Source organism: Bubalus bubalis, chromosome 13, assembly GCF_019923935.1.
Source record: "Bubalus bubalis isolate 160015118507 breed Murrah chromosome 13, NDDB_SH_1, whole genome shotgun sequence".
In the NCBI taxonomy this organism is placed as follows: Eukaryota; Metazoa; Chordata; class Mammalia; order Artiodactyla; family Bovidae; genus Bubalus; species Bubalus bubalis.
In genome coordinates, this window is record NC_059169.1 from 86,537,113 (window position 1) to 86,556,206 (window position 19,094).

The following is a 19,094-nucleotide window of genomic DNA, read 5'->3' on the forward strand; positions in this document are numbered from 1 at the left end:
AAACTATTGGGTCTAAGATAGGTTCAAGGATGTATTGTACAACACAAGGGCTCTAGCCAATATTTTGCAATGGCTGTAAATGGAAAGTAACCTTAAAAAATAGTATAATTTTTTAATTTTTGATAAACACTTAAATTTTTTTTAATTATAATAGAACTATGTGTATAGAAGAGATGGAGGAAAGAGACCACAGTGTGTGGGAGAGGTGGGTATTTGTGCAAAAGAGAACTAAAATTGTCTCCCACACTGTAAAATCAAACAATATGTAAGGCTGCAAATGTTGTGTCACAGTATTCTGCATTAAGGGTGACAAGAGTCATTTAACAATTCTTTTGTAAGGGAATTTGGAAAACTCAGCAGTGGCCACAGGACTGGAAAAGGTCAGTTTTCATTCCAATCCCAAAGAAAGGCAATGCCAAAGAACGTTCAAACTACTGCACAATTACACTCATCTCACACGCTAGCAAAGTAATGTTCAAAATTCTCCAAGTGAGGTTTCAACAGTATGTGAACCGAGAACTCCCAGATGTTCAAGTTGGATTTAGAAAAGGCAGAGGAACTAGAAATTAAATTGGCCAACATCCACTGGATCAGTGAAAAAGCAAGAGAGTTCCAGAAAAACATCTACTTCTGCTTTATTGACTATGCCAAAGCCTTTGACAGTGTGGATCAGAGCAAACTGTGGAAAATTCTTAAAGATCTGGGAATACCAGACCACCTGACCTGCCTCCTGACAAATCTGTATGCAGGTCAAGAAGCAACAGTTAGAACCAGACATAGAACAATGGACTGGTTCATAATTGGGAAAGGAGTACATTAAGGTTGTATATTGTCACCCTGCCTTATTTAACTTATATACAGAGTATATCATACAAAATGGCAGGCTGGATGAAGCACAAGCTGCAATCAATAACCTCAGATATGCAGATGACACCACCCTTATGGCAGAAAGTGAAGAAGAACTAAAGAGCCTCTTGATGAAAGTGAAAGAGGAGAGTGAAAAAGCTCGCTTAAAACTCGACATTCAGAAAACTAAGATCATGGCATTCAATCCCATCACTTCATGGTAAGTAGATGGTGAAACAATGGAAACAGTGAGAAACTTTATTTTCTTGGGCTCCAAAATCACTGCAGATGGTGACTGCAGCCATGAAATTAAAACATGCTTGTTTCTTGGAAGAAAAGCTATGACCAACCTAGACAGCATATTAAAAAGTAGAGACATTACTTTACCAACAAAGGTTTGTCTAGTCAAAGCTATGGTTTTTCCAGTAGTCATGGATGTGAGAGTTGGACTATAAAGAAAGCTGAGTGTCAAATAATTGATGCTTTTGAGCTGTGGTGTTGGAGAAGACTCTTGAGAGTCTCTTGTACTACAAGGAGATCCAACCAGTCCATCCTAAAGGAAATCAGTCCTGAATATTGATTGGAAGGGCTGATGCTGAAGCTGAAACTCCAATACTTTGGCCATCTGATGTGTAGAACTGACTCATTTGGAAAGACCCTGATGCTGGGAAAGATTGAAGGCAGGAGGAGAAGGGGAAGACAGAGGATGCGATGGTTGGATGGCATCACCGACTCAAGGGACATGAGTTTGAGCAAACTCCAGTAGTTAGTGGACCGGGAAGCCTGGCATGCTGCAGTCCATGGGGTTGCAAAGTTGGACACAACTCAGCAACTGAACTGAACTGATGGAACAGTGTGACCCTTTTAAACTCTGAGTGTGTATAAAATTTTGGTTTTCTAAGTTAATTTTGGGGCTTTGCTGGTGGCTCAGATGGTAAAGAATGCACCTGCAGTGCAGGAGACCCAGGTGCAATCCCTGGGTCAGGAAGATCTTCTGGAGATGAGAATGGGAACAGACTCATTTTTGCCTGGAGAATTGCATGGACAGAAGAGCCTGGTGAGCTACAGTTCATGGGGTTTCAAATAATAGAACACAACTGAGCAACTAACACTTTCACTACTTCTTTCAATTTAATTGTTAAGAATAATGGCTATTTTTCATCCATCTTCAGCATTCGCTGGATCAGTCTGAGGAGTGGGTCAGTGCCTTGCAGTGGGGATGCCACAGCCCCAATATCTGCTCGAAGTAAAGAGTTGCTTTATCAAATGCATCTCTTTTATCACAGAGGAAATCTATCTTTACAACTAAAGTAGACATTTCTTTAGGTTGCATTCACCAAGGTGGGTTTACGTGCTCATGACATAAGTACAAATGGTGAAGGAAATGAGAATCTAGAATCTTTGATGTCTAGAGTGGGAGGCAAGTTCTGATACTGGGCAAGTGGGAGTCTGCATAGGCAATCAGCAGCAAGTCTCACTCACTTTGAGTGGCTCAGTACATTGATCCACCACCATACCCCACAGAGGGCACAGCAGTGCCATTGGACATAACCATACTAGCAGAAGTAGCAGCAATGCCTACCAAGATTCAGTTCAGCCACTCAGTCACATCCGACTCTGTGACCCCATGGACCACAGCACGCCAGGCCTCCCTGTCCATCACCAGCTCCCAAAGTTTACTCAAACTCACGTCCATTGAGTCGGTGATGCCATCCAACCATCTCATCCTCTGTTGACCCCTTCTCCTCCCATCTTCAATCTTTCCCAGCATCAGGGTCTTTTCCAATGAGTCAGCTCTTCGCATGAGGTGGCCAAAGTATTGGAGTTTCAGCTTCAGCATCAGTCCTTCCAATCAATATTCAGGACCAATTTCCTTTAGGATGGACTGAATGGATCTCCTTGCAGTCCAAGGAACTCTCCAGAGTCTTCTCCAACACCACAGTTCAAAAGCATCAATTCTTCAGCTTTCAGCCTTCTTTATGGTCCAACTTTCACATCCATATATGACTATTGGAGAAACCATATCCTTGACTAGATGGACCATTTTTGGCAAAGTAATGTCTCTGCTTTTTAATAAGCTGTCTAGGTTGGTCATCGGAGAAAGCAATGGCAACCCACTCCAGTACTCTTGCCTGGAAAATCCCATGGATGGAGGGGTCTGGTGGGCTGCAGTCCATGGAGTCACTAGGAGTCGGACACGACTGAGCGACTTCACTTTATTTTTTCACTTTCATGCATTGGAGAAGGAAATGGCAACCCACTCCAGTGTTCTTGCCTGGAGAATCCAGGGATGGGGGAGCCTGGTGGGCTGCCATCTATGGGATCGCACAGAGTCAGACACAACTGAAGCGACTTAGCAGTAGCAGCAGCAGGTTGGTCATTACTTTTCTTCCTAGGAGCAAGCGTCTTTTAATTTCATGACTACAATGACCATCTGAAGTGATTTTGGAGCCCGCCAAAATAAAGTCTGTCACTGTTTCCACTGTTTCCCCATCTATTTGCCATGAAGTAATGAGACCAGATGCTATGATCTTAGTTTTCTGAATGTTGAGTTTTAAGACAACTTTTTCACTCTCCTCCTTCACTTTCATCAAGAGGCTCTTCAGTTCTTCTTTGCTTTCTGCCATAATGGTGGTGTCATCTGCCTATCTGAAGTTATTGATATTTCTCCTGGCAATTTTGATTCCAGCTCGTGCTTCATCCAGTCCAGCATTTCTGGTAACAGTACCCATATCAAAGGTGGTGCCAAGTGGAAGCCTCAATGCTGCCAGCAGACACAATAGTGTCTAACAGAGATTGCCAAGTCCAGCACAGAGACAGTCTACAGTTGCACTGTTTGATATGGTCACCAGGATCCAAAAATGGATCTTAAACAAAAATTAATTAAAATTTAAAATTTATCCAGTGATTTGTCAATTACAGATAAAGTTTCCATACCCCAGCAGTTGTGCCTATGGAGGATTTCAGCTCCTGAGTTTCTACTCTTGCCATGGAAATATCTAAACCAAAAGTTCTGGGCCCTAAGCTGTGACCTGGGGTGACTTACATCATAGATCTGGCAACACCAATAAGAAAAGGCACAGCAGTGATAATGGGTCACAATACCCTTACTGAGATCAAGCCCAAAGTCTTTGGAGTGGGAGCACTGACTCCAAGACCCTAGACTTCCAGAGAACTAACCCTAGGAAGTATCAAATAGAACTCACACAAAGGAAACCACTTAAATACAAGACCCGGCATCACCCAACCACCAATAGCATCCTGTGCTGGATGCCTCATCTAAGCAACAGGCAAAACAAAAATACATACCCAATCATCAACAGACAAGATTACCACCTCACTCAGCCTTGCTCATCAGAGGAAAAGCAAACAAACAAACAAAAACTCAGCACAAATCTCACCCTATACAAAACTTACACAAACCACTGGACCAACCTCAGGAGGGCAGAAACCAAAAGGGAGAAAGAATCCAACCTTGAAGCCTGGGAAAGGAGACTGCAAACACAAGAAGTTTAAAAAAATGAAAAGGCAGAAAAATATTACACAAATGAAAGAACAAACTAAAAACACAGAAGTCCCAATAATTGAAAAGGAAATAGGCAACCTACCTGAAAAAGAATTCAGAATAATGATAGTAAAGATGATCAAAAACCTTGAAAACAAAATGGAGAAAATGCAAGACTCAATTAACAAAGACCTAGAAGAATTAAAGAATAAACATACAGAGACAAACAACACAATTACTGAAGTTAAAAATACTCTAGAAGGAATCAATAGCAGAATATCTGAAGCAGAAGAACAAATCAGTGAGCTGGAAGAGAAAATGGTGGAAATAACTTCTGAAGAGAAGAATAAAGTAAAAAGATTGAAAAGAACTGAGGATAGTCTTAGAGACCTCTGGGACAATATCAAACACACCAACATTCAAATTATAGGGGTCCCAGAAGAAGAAGAGAAAAATAAAAAGTATGAGAAAAATTTTGAAGAGATTAGAGTTGAAAATTTCCCCAACATGGAAAAGGAAATAGTCAAGTCTAAGAGGCACAAAGAGTCCCATACAGGATAAACACAAGGAGAAACATACCAAGACACATACTAATCAAACTAACAAAGACTAAACACAAAAAGAATATTAAAAGCAGCAAGGGAGAAGCAACAAGCAACATACAAAGGAAATCCTATATGCTTAAAAGGTGATCTTTCAGCAGGAACTTCACAGGCCAGAAGGAAATTGCAGATATATTTGAAGTATTGAAAGGGAAAAATCTACAACCAAGATTACTGTACCCAGCAAGGATTTCATTCAAAATTGATGGAGAAATCAAAAGCTTTTCAGACAAGCAAAAGTTAAGAGAATTCAGTACAACCAAACCAGCTTTACAACAAATGTTAAAGGGACTTATATAGTCAAGAAATACAAGAGAAGAAAAAAGATCTACAAAATCAACCCCAAACAATTAAGAAAATGGCAATAGGAACATATATATCAATAATTGCTTTAAGTGTAAATGGATTAAATGCTCCAACCAAAAGACGCAGCCTGGCTGAATGGATACAAAAGCAAGACCCATACCTATGCTGTCTACAAGAAACCCACTTCAGACCTAAAGACATCTATAGTCTGAAAGTGAAAAGATGGAAAAATGTATTCCATGTAAATGGGAAGAAAAAGAAAGCTGGAGGAGCAATCCTCATATCAGTCAAAATAGACCTTAAAATAAAGAAGATTACAAGATATAAGGTAGGACACTACATAGTATCAAGCAATCAATCCAAGAGGAAGACATAACAATTGTAAACATCTAGGCACCCAACATAGGAGCACCTCAAATCTAAGAAAAACACTAAGACATAAAAGGAGAAATTGACAGTAACACAATAATAGTAGTAGACTTTAACACCCACTCACACCAATGGACAGATCACCAAAACAGAAAATTAATAAAGAAACACAAGTCTTAAATGATGCATTTGATGAGATGGATCTCATTGATATCTTCAGGACATTCCATCCAAATGCAGAAGAATACACCTTCTCAAGTGCACATGGAATGTTCTCCGGGATAGACCACATCTTGGGTCACAAATCAAACCTCAGTAAATTTAAGAAAATTAAAATCGTATCAAGAATCTTCTCCAACCACAATACTATGAGAGTAGATATCAATTACAAGAAGGAAAAAAACTGTAAGAAACACAAACACATGGAGATTAAACAACACGTTTCTAAATAACAGGTTACTGAAGAAATCAAAAGGGAAATCAGAAAACTTCTGGAAACAAATGACAATGAAAACACGACAACTCAAAACCTATGGGATGCACCAAAAGCAGTTCTAAGAGGGAAGTTTATGGCAATACAGTGCCACCTCAAGAAGCAAGAAAAACATCGAATAGACAACCTAAATTTACACCTAAAACAACTGGGAAAAGAAGAACAAAACAACCCCAAAATTAGTAGAAGGAAAGAAATCATAAAGATCTGAACAGAAATACATGAAAAAGAAATGAAAGAAACAACAGTAAAGATTAATAAAAATAAAAGCTGGTTCTTTGAAAAGATAAACAAAATTGACAAGTCTTTAGCCAGACTCATCAAGAGAAAAAGAAGAATCAAATCAACAAAAGTAGAAATGAAAAAGGAGAGGTTACAACAAACAATGCAGAAATACAAAGGATTATAAGAGACTATTATGAACAATTCTATAGAAATAAAATGTATAACCTGGAAGAAATGGACAGATTCTTAGAAAAGTTCAATCTCCCAAGACTGAACCAGGAAGAATTAAAAATTATGAACAACCCAATTATAAGCACTGAAATTGAAGCTGTGATAAAAAAAAAAAAAAAAAAAAAAAAAAAAAAAAAAAAAAACTCCCAAAAAACAAAAGTCCAGGACCAGACAGCTTCACAGGAGAATTCTATCAAACATTTAGAGAAGAGCTAATGCCTATCCTGCTAAAACTCTTTCAAAAAATTAGAGGAAGGAATACTTCCAAACTCATTCTACAAGGCCACCATCACCCTGATACCAAAACCAGACAAAAACAACACACACAAAAAAGAAAACTGCAAACCAGTATCACTGATGAACATAGATGCAAAAATCCTCAACAAAATTTAGCAAACAGAATTCAGCAACACATCAAAAATCTCATACACCATGATCAAGTTGGGTTTATTCTAGGAATGCAAGAATTCTTCAATATACACAAATCAATGTGATACAGTATATTAACAAATTCAAAGATAAAAAACATATGATCATCTCAATAGATGCAGGAAAAGCCTTCGGAAAAATTCAGCACTGCTTTATAATTAAAACTCTTCAAAAAATGGGCCTAGAAGGAAACTAGCTTAACATAGTAAAGGCCATATATGATAAGCCTACAGCAAACATTATTCTCAATGGTGAAAAACTGAAAGCATCCCCCCTAAGATCAGGAACAAGACAAAGGTATCCACTTTCACCACTATTATTCATAGTTCTGGAAGTCCTAGTTACAGCAATCAGAGAAGAAAAAGAAATAAAAGGAATCCAGATCAGAAAAGAAGAGGTAAAGCTCTTACTGTTTGCAGATGACATGATACTGTACATCAGATCAGATCAGATCAGTCGCTCAGTCGTGTCCAACTCTTTGCGACCCCATGAATCGCAGCACGCCAGGCCTCCCTGTCCATCACCAACTCCCGGAGTTCACTGAGACTCACATCCATCGAGTCAGTGATGCCATCCAGCCATCTCATCCTCTGTCGTCCCCTTCTCCTCCTGCCCCCAATCCCTCCCAGCATCAGAGTCTTTTCCAATGAGTCAACTCTTCACATGAGGTGGCCAAAGTACTGGAGTTTCAGCTTTAGCATCGTTCCTTCCAAAAAATCCCAGGGCTGATATTCTTCAGAATGGACTGGTTGGATCTCCTTGAAGTCCAAGGGACTCTCAAAAGTCTTCTCCAACACCACAGTTCAAAAGCATCAATTCTTTGGTGCTCAGCCTTCTTCATAGTCCAACTCTCACATCCATACATGACCACAGGAAAAACCATAGCCTTGACTAGATGAACCTTTGTTGGCAAAGTAATGTCTCTGCTTTTGAATATGCTATCTAGGTTGGTCATAACTTTCCTTCCAAGGAGTAAGCGTCTTTTAATTTCATGGCTGCGGTCACCATCTGTAGTGATTTTGGAGCCCAGAAAAATAAAGTCTGACACTGTTTCCCCATCTATTTCCCATGAAGTGGTGGGACTGGATGCCATGATCTTCGTTTTCTGAATGTTGAGCTTTAAGGCAACTTTTTCACTCTCCTCTTTCGCTTTCATCAAGAGGCTTTTGATTTCCTCTTCACTTTCTGCCATAAGGGTGGTGTCATCTGCATATCTGAGGTGATTGATATATTAACAAATTCAAAGATAAAAAACATATGATCATCTCAATAGATGCAGGAAAAGCCTTCGGAAAAATTCAGGATATTTCTCCTGGCAATCTTGATTCCAGCTTGTGTTTCTTCCAGTCCAGCGTTTCTCATGATGTACTCTGCATATAAGTTAAATAAACAGGGTGACAATATACAGCCTTGACGAACCACTTTTCCTATTTGGAACCAGTCTGTTGTTCCATGTCCAGTTCTAACTGATACTGTACATAGAAAACCCTAAAGATAGTATCAGAAAATTACTAGAGCTAATCAGTGAATTTAGCAAAGTTTCAGGATTCAAAATCAATACACAGATGTCACTTGCATTTCTCTATACTAACAATGAAAAATCAGAAAGAGAAATTAACGAATCAACCTCATTCACCATTGCAACAAAGAGAATTCAATATCTGGGAATAAAGTTACCTAAGGAGACAAAAGAACTGTACACAGAAAATTATAAGACACTAATGAAAGAAAGATGACATAAACAGATGGAGAGATATTCCATGTTCCTGGGTAGGAAGAATCAATATTGTAAAAATGACTATACTACTAAATGCAATCTATAGATTCAATGCAATCCCTATCAAATTGCCAATGGTATTTTTCACAGAACTAGAACTAAAATTTTCATAATTTATATGGAGATACAAAAGATCCCAAATAGCCAAAGCAGTCTTGAGAAAGAAAAATGGAACTGGACTCCATTCTTCCTGACTTCAGATTATACTACAAAGCTCCAGTCATCAAGACAGTATGGTACTGGCACAAAAACAGAAATATAGACCAATGGAACAAGATACAAAGCCGAGAAATAAGCCCATGCACCTATGGGTAACTTATTTTTGACAAAGGAGGCAAGAATATACAATGCAGCAAAGACAGCCTCTTCAATAAATGGTGCTGGGAAAACTGGACAGCTACATATAAAAGAATGAAATTAGGACACTTCCTAACACCTACACCTACACAAGGATTGACTCAAAATGGATTAAAGACCTAAATGTAAGATCAGAAACTAGAAAACTCTTAGAGGAAAACATAGGCAGAACACTCGATGACATAAATCACAGCAAGATCCTCTATGACCTAGAGTAACAGAAATAAAAACAAAAGTAAACAAGTGGGACCTGATTAAACTTAAAAGCTTTTGCACAGCAAAGGAAACTATAAGCAAGATGAAAAGACAACCCTCAGAATGGGAAAAAAAATAATAGTAAATGAAACAACTGACAAAGAATTAATTTCCAAAATATACAAGCAGCTCATACAACTCAATACCAGAAATGCAAACAACCCAATCAAAAAGTGGGGAAAAGACCTAAACAGACATTTCTCCAAAGAAGATATACAGATGGCTAATAAACACATGAGAAGATGCTCAACATAACTCATGATTAGAGAAATGCAAATCAAAACTACAATGAGATATCACCTCACACCTGTCAGAACAGCCGTCCTCAAAAAGTCTACAAACAATAAATGCTGGAGAGGGTGTGGAGAAAATGGAACCCTCTTGCACTGTTTGTGGAAATGTAAATTGATACAGCCACTATAGAAGACAATATGGAAATTCCTTTAAAAACTTGGAATAAAACCACCATATGACCCAGCAAACTAAAATTGAAAAAGACACATGTATCCCATTGTTCACTGCATCACTATTTACAATAGCTAGAACACGGAAGCAACCTAGATGTCCATCGACAGATGAATGGATAAAGAAGTTGTAGTATATTACTCAGCCAAAAAAAGGAACGCATTTCAGTCCGTTCTGATGAGGTGGGTTAACCTAGAACCTATTATACAGAGTGAAGAAAGTCAGAAAGAAGATAAATATCGTATTCTAACACACATATATGGAATCTATAAAAATGGTTCTAAAGAATTTCCTTACAGGGCAACAGTGGACAAACAGACATAGAGAACAGACCTATGGACATGGGGAGAGGGGAGGAAAGGCTGAGATGTGTGGAGAGAGTAACATGGAAACTTACATTACCATATGTGAAATAGATAGCCAACGGGAATTTGCTGTATGGCTCAGGAAACTCAAACAGGGGCTCTGTATCAACCTAGAGGGGTAGGGTGGGGTGGGAGGTGGGAGGGAGCTTCAGAAGGGAGGGGATACATATACAGCTATGGCTGATTTGTGTTGAGGTTTGACAGAAAACAGCAAAATTCTTAAAGCAATTATCCTTCAATAAAAAATAAATTAAAAAAAATTAAAAATAAAATTCAGTTCCTTGGTCACACTAGTCATATTTTAAGTGTGGGGTCGCGAAGAGTCAGACACGACTGAGCAACTTCACTTTCACTTTTCACTTTCCTGCATTGGAGAAGGAAATGGCAACCCACTCCAGTGTTCTTGCCTGGAGAATCCCAGGGATGGGGGAGCCTGGTGCGCTGCCGTCTATGGGGTCCCACAGAGTCGGACATGACTGAAGTGACTTAGCAGCAGCAGCAGCAGTCACTAGTTGCTACTGTATTGGTGATCATAAATCAAGGAAATTTCCATCTTTATAGAAAGTTTATTGTTTGAGCACTGGGCTAGAGCAAGGGAGAACTTCTTAAGTGATAAATCCACATTTTGTTGCAATGAGATGTATTTGTAGCTCATCTGCAGGCATCTCCAGGGATTCCTGGAGCTATGGTACAGACCCTTGGCCAAGATAGCAAAGAAATGTTCTAGCTAATGATTTATGGTACGCTGTTTAAAGCCCGAAATTCTCCTGGAGATGCCCAGTGCCAGCTGGTCTGCCTTGTTTAATGACAATGTATAGATTGATGGTTCCTCACCTGGTTTACTTGGTCACTCAGACTGATTTTGGCTGTGTCATCAGTGAGGCATGAAAGACCTCCAAGAAGACTTGTGCCTTGTCTTCCTGGAACAGATTACCTCCTGGTGACATTGGTGGCCCATGATCCTGAGACAGAACATATTCTTCACAACTGAGAAAAGGACTCTGAAAGCTGTGCTCAGGTGTTCCAGGCTCCCATACTGTTGCTTTGTGTTTTCTGGATCTTGGTACCATGCAGCCTTTGCTTGCCATAAATCATTCATGAGCATACCTTATTAGAGTCCTTCGAGTCCTTTCAATTATCTGACCCCAAGTAATTGGTGCAACCCATGGGCACCAGTCAAATTTGGTCATTAACACATATAAAACATCCTCTGGACACTGCTAGAAATAACTAGACTGAACTTTACAAGGCTCTGGAGCTCGCACTCTAGCAGGTGTGGATAAGAAACGCTATGATACATAAAGATTTTGCTGTTTTCTTCACTCTTACATGTCAAACGGGAGTCATCAATGAAGTAATGTAGTTTGACATGAATAATCAAAGAGATTATTTATGTTCAAATTCTTGGAAAGATCATTTTACTCCCTATACCTCAATTTTCTTTTCTGTAAGATGGAAACTTACAGAATTCATATCATAGAACTCTTTGAGGGTTGATTTGTATGACAGGTAGTAAGTAAAATGCTGAGCATAAAGTAAAAACTCCAGAAATGTGAGCTTTTGCTATTTCTCTCTCAAAGAGATCTGTTAATAATTAACATTCATAATAAACAGAGTAATGCATCTCCTTAAAGATCTTATTGTCTGTCTTGGGTCCTTTTTTTTTTTAATCCAGTAGCATTGTTTCAATTACCATACATCTGTTTTGTTTTCTTTTAAATATTTTACACAAACACATACTGTATCTGAGTAGAGTGCTACATCATCCAAACCCAAATATCATCATATTTGCATGTGCTCTGTTGATGAGCTTAGTTTTTATTAAAAAGCTCTATTTTTATTCCATGCATGACACTTGCTCAGTGGGAAAATTATGAATGTAATTGTTAAGCCCCTAACTCAAATTTTTTCCCCTGGTGGTTAATCATGGTTTCTAATTCCAGTGGCATAAATGGCTTTCTAGCAATCTGCTGGTGTAATCTTCTCACTTTATAGTGAGATCTCACAGCTAATAAATGATAGAACTGGGACTCAAATCCAATCAGAACCATATAAATGCTGAAGTTATAAGAATATATACATGAAAAGATACATTTTGGGAGAGGGTATCATTAATGACAGAAATAAGAGATTGTGAAGAGATAAAAAATATTTTAGGAAATTGCTTGAACCAACTTATAGGACAAAGTTGCAGGAGAGAAAACAAAGTATAGGGTATTGTTCCTACTGTTAAAGAACTCAGACCCCTGATTGGACTTGTCATCTTCAAGCTTCTTTAAATCACGTGAAAGGGAACTAAAATAAAATTGTGATTCATTGTAAGGCTATCTCAAAGAAGAAAAGGAAATACAGCTGAGCCTCAGGTAAAATATGTTGGAAATCAGAACGGTGCTAGGAATTAAGGCAGGCGCTTAATTAAGAGGCACTCCCTCTCTTGATAATGAGTTCTCTAAACTCTACCTTTCATAAATCCTTTGCTCTGAGTTATTTGCTGTCTTTCCTGGTTTCCACTGCTCACATATCTGAACATGGCCCAATGCAGCCTGACTCTGAACTCTAGGGTCTATCACCTCATTGAACAGCACTATGGTTGTCATTTCTACCGGGCAGCATTCTCCTCACCGTATAGTCACTCTGCATTGCCTGCCCTTAGCTCAGAAGCTCATCTGTTTATCAGTTTGGCTGGAGATTTGTGAGCACCTAGAGCTTTATGGGCCTGTGGAAAGTAAGCACCTCCAAATATATCCTTTATACATATAAATATACACACAATTGTTCAAGAACCACTGGAGGGCAATCATTTAGGGTTATCCCAGTAGTGCCATATAAGGTATACAACGAATATGTAATGAAAAGGGATGTGCTCCAACATTCCCATGGTAATAGATATCCATGTGGGTGGAAGCTCTGGAAAGCCTGTATAGAGGAGGCAAATAGTAAGGGGTATCTTGAAGAATGAACATATAGTGACATGGAAAGACGGTAAAAGGGGTGTTCCATTCAAGTAAAAGGGCATGAATGCATAAAATATTAAGTCTCATTCAAGTAACAGAATATTTGAACTGGAGCAGAGTATTCATATACAAATTTAATCAAAAAATAAATTTGTGGGCGCTCCTAAGATGGCAGAGGAATAAGATGGTGAGACCACTTTCTCCCCCACAAATTCATCAAAAGAACATTTGAACGCTGAGTAAATTCCACAAAATAACTTCTGAATGCTGGCAGAGGACATCAGGCACTCAGAAAAGCAGTCCATTGTATTCAAAAGGAGGCAGGAAAAAATATAAAAGATGAGAGACAAAAGAGGTAGGGACAGATATCCGTCCCAGTAAGGGAGTCTTAAAAAAGAGAAGTTTCCAAACACCAGGAAACACTCTCACTGCCGAGTCTGTGGTGAGCCTTGAAACCACAGAGGGCAACATAACCGGGAGGAAAAATAAATAAATAATTAAAACCCACAGATTATGTGCCCAACGGTAACTTCCAGTGGAGAAGCAGCACAGATGCCTGCATCCACCACTAGCAAGCGGGGGCTGGGCAGGGAGGCACTGGGCTGCATTACTTAGAGTAAGGACCAGGCCTGAATGCCCCAAGGGCAATATGAGGGAACTAACTTAGGATAGCAAACCAGACTGTGGGATAGCTACCACGTGAAAAGCCCTAACCTAAGACACTGCCAGGCCTGCTCACAGAACAAAAGACTGACTAGAGCTATGCGAAAAGCCCTAACCTAAGACACCATCAGGCCCACGCACAGAAAAAGGACTGAGCAAAGCTAGCTGGCAGCAGGCCGGCCTATCCCCCTCCAGTGCAGGCAAGGGCACCCAGAGCCAGAAGAGGGCAATCGTGGCCCCAGAGAGGCATTATCTACCAAACTGCAATCAGGCTTCATTGCTAAACAAAACTTCTTGGGATTCTGGACAGTCAACATCCACCTGAGAAGGTGCACTGGTTGTACACCCAGAAAACCAAACAGCAGGGACAGGGGAGGTGATAAGTTGCAGCAACTGCGCTCACCAAGCACCTGGTCACCTGAGCTGCTCGGACCTGGGAAGGGCACAAAACGCAGGCCCAACCAAGTCTGCACCTCTGAGGAGTACCTGAGTACCGGAACCTGAGCGGCTTAGACCTGGGAAGTGCATACAACCCAGGACTGGCCTCACACAGTTCCTGGCAGAGCAACCTAGAGCCTAAGCAGTGTAGACAGGGAAACCACACACACCATGAGTGGGGCAAACCCAGTGTGGCCAAGACACTGTGAGCACATGCCAGTGTTACTTATTTGCACGACTGAGCAAGTGAGCCTAAAAAAGTGTCCACCACCGCCCCCTTGTGTCAGGTCGGAAATTAGACACTGAAGAGACTAGCAAACAGAAGAAGCTAAAACAGAGGGAACCGCCTCTAAAGTGACAGGTGCAATAGATTAAAACCCTGTAGTTAGTACCAAATACATAGGAAGGGGCCTATAGATCTTGAGAAATATAAGCCGGATCAAGGAACTATCCAAAAATGAACTGACCTCACACTGCCCACAACAACACTAGAGAAAGTCCTAGATATATTTTTACTGTTTTTACTATCATTTTTTTATTTTTTTATTTTTAAGTCCTCTACTACTTCTTTAATTTTCATTTATGTAATCTACTATTACTTTGCCAAAAAAAAAAGAGACCCTATTTTTTAAAGCAAACTTCATATATATATATTATAACTTTTGTGACATTTTTTTTTCTTTAATATTGTATTTTTGAAAATCCAACCTCTACTCTAGATTTTTAATCTTTGCTTTTTGGTATTTGTTATCAATTTTGTACCTTTAAGAACCCAATCTTCAGTACCTATTTTTACATGGGAGTGAGATTACTGGCTTGACTGCTCTCTCCCCCTTTGGACTCTCCTTTTTCTCCACCAGGTCACCTCTATCTCCTCCCTCCCCCTTCTCTTCTCTACCCAACTCTGTGAATCTCTTTGTGTGTTCCGGATGGTGGAGAACACTTAGGGAACTGATTACTGGCTGGATCTGTCTCTCTCCTTTTGATTCCCCTCACCCCCTTATCCTCCTGGCCACCTCTGTCTCCTTCCTCCCTCTTCTCTTCTGTGTATAACTCTGTGAACATCTCTGAGTGGTCCAGACTGTGGAGCGCACATAAGGAAGTGATTACCGGCTAGCTTTCTCTCTCCTCTTTTGATTCCACCTCATCTCATCCTGGTCACCTCTATCTCCCTCCTCCCTCTTCTCTTCTCCATGTAATTCTGTGAACCTCTCCGAGTGTACCTCACTGTGGAGAAACTTTTCATCTTTAACCTAGATGTTTCATCAATGGTGCTGTATAGATGGAGAAGTCTTGAGCCTACTGTAAAAATAAGACTGAAAACCAGAAGTAGGAGGCTTAAGTCCAAATCCTGAGAACACCAGAGAACTCCTGAATACAGGGAACATTAATCGACAGGAGCTCATCAAATGGCTCCATACCTACACTGAAACCAAGCACCACCCAAGGGCCAACAAGTTCCAGAGAAAGACATACTCTGCAAGTTCTCCAGCAATACAGGAACACAGCCCTGAGCTTCAATATACAGGTTGCCCAAAGTCACTCCAAACGCACTGACATCTCATAACTCATTACTGGAAACTTCATTGCACTCCAGAGAGAAGAAATCCAAGTCCACCCACCAGAACTCCGAAACAAGCTTCCCTAACCAGGAAACCTTGACAAGCACCTGTACAACCCCACCCACAGTGAGGAAACTCCACAATAAAGAGAACTCCACAAACTCCCAGAATACAGAAAGGCCACCCGAAACACAGCAATATAAACAAGATGAAGAGACAGAGGAATACTCAGCAGGTAAAGGAACAGGATAAATGCCCACCAAACCAAACAAAAGAAGAAGAGATAGGGAATCTACCTGATAAAGAATTCCGAATAATGACACTGAAAATGATCCAAAATATTCAAAAAAAAATGGAATTACAGATAAATAGCCTGGAGACAAGGATTGAGAAGATGCAGGAAAGGTTTTAACAAGGACCTAGAAGAAATAAAAATAGAGTCAATATATAATGAATAATGTAATAAATAATTTCAAAAACACTCTGGAGGGAACCAATAGTAGAATAACAGAGGCAGAATATAGGATATGTGAGGTAGAAGATAGAATGGTAGAAATAAATGAATGAGAGAGGAAAAAAGAAAAACTAATTAAAAGAAATGAGGACAATCTCAGAGATCTCTGGGACAATGTTAAATGCCCCCACATTCGAATCATAGGAGTCCCAGAAGAAGAAAACAAAAAGAAAGACCATGAGAAAATACCTAAGGAAATAATAGTTGAAAACTTCCCTAAAATGGGGAAGGAAATAATCACCCAAGTCCAAGAAAACAGAGAATCCCAAACAGGATAAACCCAAGGTGAAACACCCCAAGACACATATTAATCAAATTAACAAAGATCAAGCACAAAGAACAAATGTTAAAAGCAGCAAGGGAAAAACAACAAATAACACACAAGGGGATTCCCACAAGGATAACAGCTGACCTTTCAATAGAAACTCTTCAGGCCAGGAGGGAATGGCAGGACATACTTAAAGTAATGAAAGAAAATAACCTACAACCCAGATTACTGTAGCCAGCAAGGATCTCATTCAAATATGAAGGAGAAATCAAAAGCTTTACAGACAAGCAAAAGCTGAGAGAATTCAGCACCACCAAACCAGCTCTCCAACAAATGCTACAGGATCTTCTCTAGACAGGAAACACAAAAAGGGTGTATAAAATTGAACCCAAAACAATAAAGTAAATGGCAATGGAATCATACTTATCAATAATTACCTTAAACGTAAATGGGTTGAATGCCCCAACCAAAAGACAAAGACTGGCTGAATGGATACAAAACAAGACCCCTACATATGTTGTCTACAAGAGACCCACCTCAAAACAAGGGACACATATGGACTGAAAGTGAAGGGCTGGAAAAAGATATTTCATGCAAATAGGGACCAAAAGAAAGCATGAGTAGCAATACTCATATCAGATAAAATAGACTTTAAAACAAATGCTGTGAAAAGAGACAAAGAAGAACACTACATAATGATCAAAGGATCAATCCAAAAAGATAATATAACAATTATAAATATATATGCACCCAACATAGGAGCACCACAATATGTAAGACAAATGCTAACAAGTATGAAAAGGGAAATTAACGATAACACAATAATAGCGGGGGACTTTAATACCCTACTCACACCTATGGATAGATCAACTAAACAGAAAATTAACAAGGAACCACAAACTTTAAACGATACAATAGACCAGTTAGACCTAATTGATATCTGTAGCTCATTCCACCCTAAAACAATGAATTTCACCTTTTTCTCAAGCGCACATGGAACCTTCTCCAGGACAGATCACATTCTGGGCCATAAATCTAGCCTTGATAAATTCAAAAAAATTGAAATCATTCCGAGCATCTTTTCTGACCACAATGCAGTAAGATTAGATATCAATTACAGGAGAAAAAAAATTTTTAATTCCAACATCTGGAGGCTGAACAACATGCTGCTGAATAACCAACAAATCACAGAAGAAATCAAAAAAGAAATCAAAATATGCATAGAAAGGAATGAAAATGAAAACACAGCAACCCAAAACCTGTGGGACACTGTAAAAGCAGTCCTGAGGAGAAGGTTCATAGCAATACAGGCATACCTCAAGAAACAAGAAAAAAGTCAAATAAATAACCTAACTCTACACCTAAAGCAACTAGAAAAGGAAGAAATGAAGAACCCCAGGATTAGTAGAAGGAAAGAAATCTTAAAAATTATGGCAGAAATAAATGCAAAGGAAACAAAAGAGACCATAGCAAAAATCAACAAAGCCAAAAGCTGGTTCTTTGAAAGGATAAATAAAATTGACAAACCATTAGCCAGACTTATCAAGAAACAAAAGGAGAAAAATCAAATCAATAAAATTAGAAATGAAAATGGAGAGATTACAGCTTTCCAAAACTGAACATGGAAGAAATGGAAAATCTTAACAGACCCATCACAAGCACGGAAATTGAAACTGTAATCAGAAATCTTCCAGCAAACAAAAGCCCAGGTCCAGATGGCTTCACAGCTGAATTCTACCAAACATTTAGAGAAGAGCTAACACCTATCCTACTCAAACTCTTTCAGAAAATTGCAGAGGAAGATAAACTTCCAAACTCATTCTAAGAGGCCACCAGCACCCTAATACCAAAACCTGACAAAGATCCCACAAAAAAAGAAAACTACAGGCCTATATCACTGATGAACATAGATGCAAAAATCCTTAACAAAATTCTAGCAATCAGAATCCAACAACACATTAAAAAGATCATATACCATGACCAAGTGGGCTTTATCCCAGGGATGCAAGGATTCTTCAATATCTGCAAATCAGTCAATGTAATACACCACATTAACAAATTGAAAAATAAAAACCATATGATTATCTCAATAGATGCAAAGAAAGCCTTTGACAAAATTCAACATCCATTTATGATAAAAACTCTCCAGAAAGCAGGAATAGAAGGAACATATTTCAACATAATAAAGACTATATATGACAAACCCACAGCAAACATTATCCTCAATGGTGAAAAGTTGAAAGCATTTCCCCCAAAGTCAGGAACAAGACAAGGGTGCCCACTCTCACCACTACTATTCAACATAGTTTTGGAAGTTTTGGCCACAGCAATCAGAGCAGAAAAAGAAATGAAAGGAATCCAAATTGGAAAAGAAGAAGTAAAACTCTCACTATTTGCAGATGACATGATCCTCTACATAGAAAACCCTAAAGACTCCACCAGAAAATTACTAGAACTAATCAATGAATAT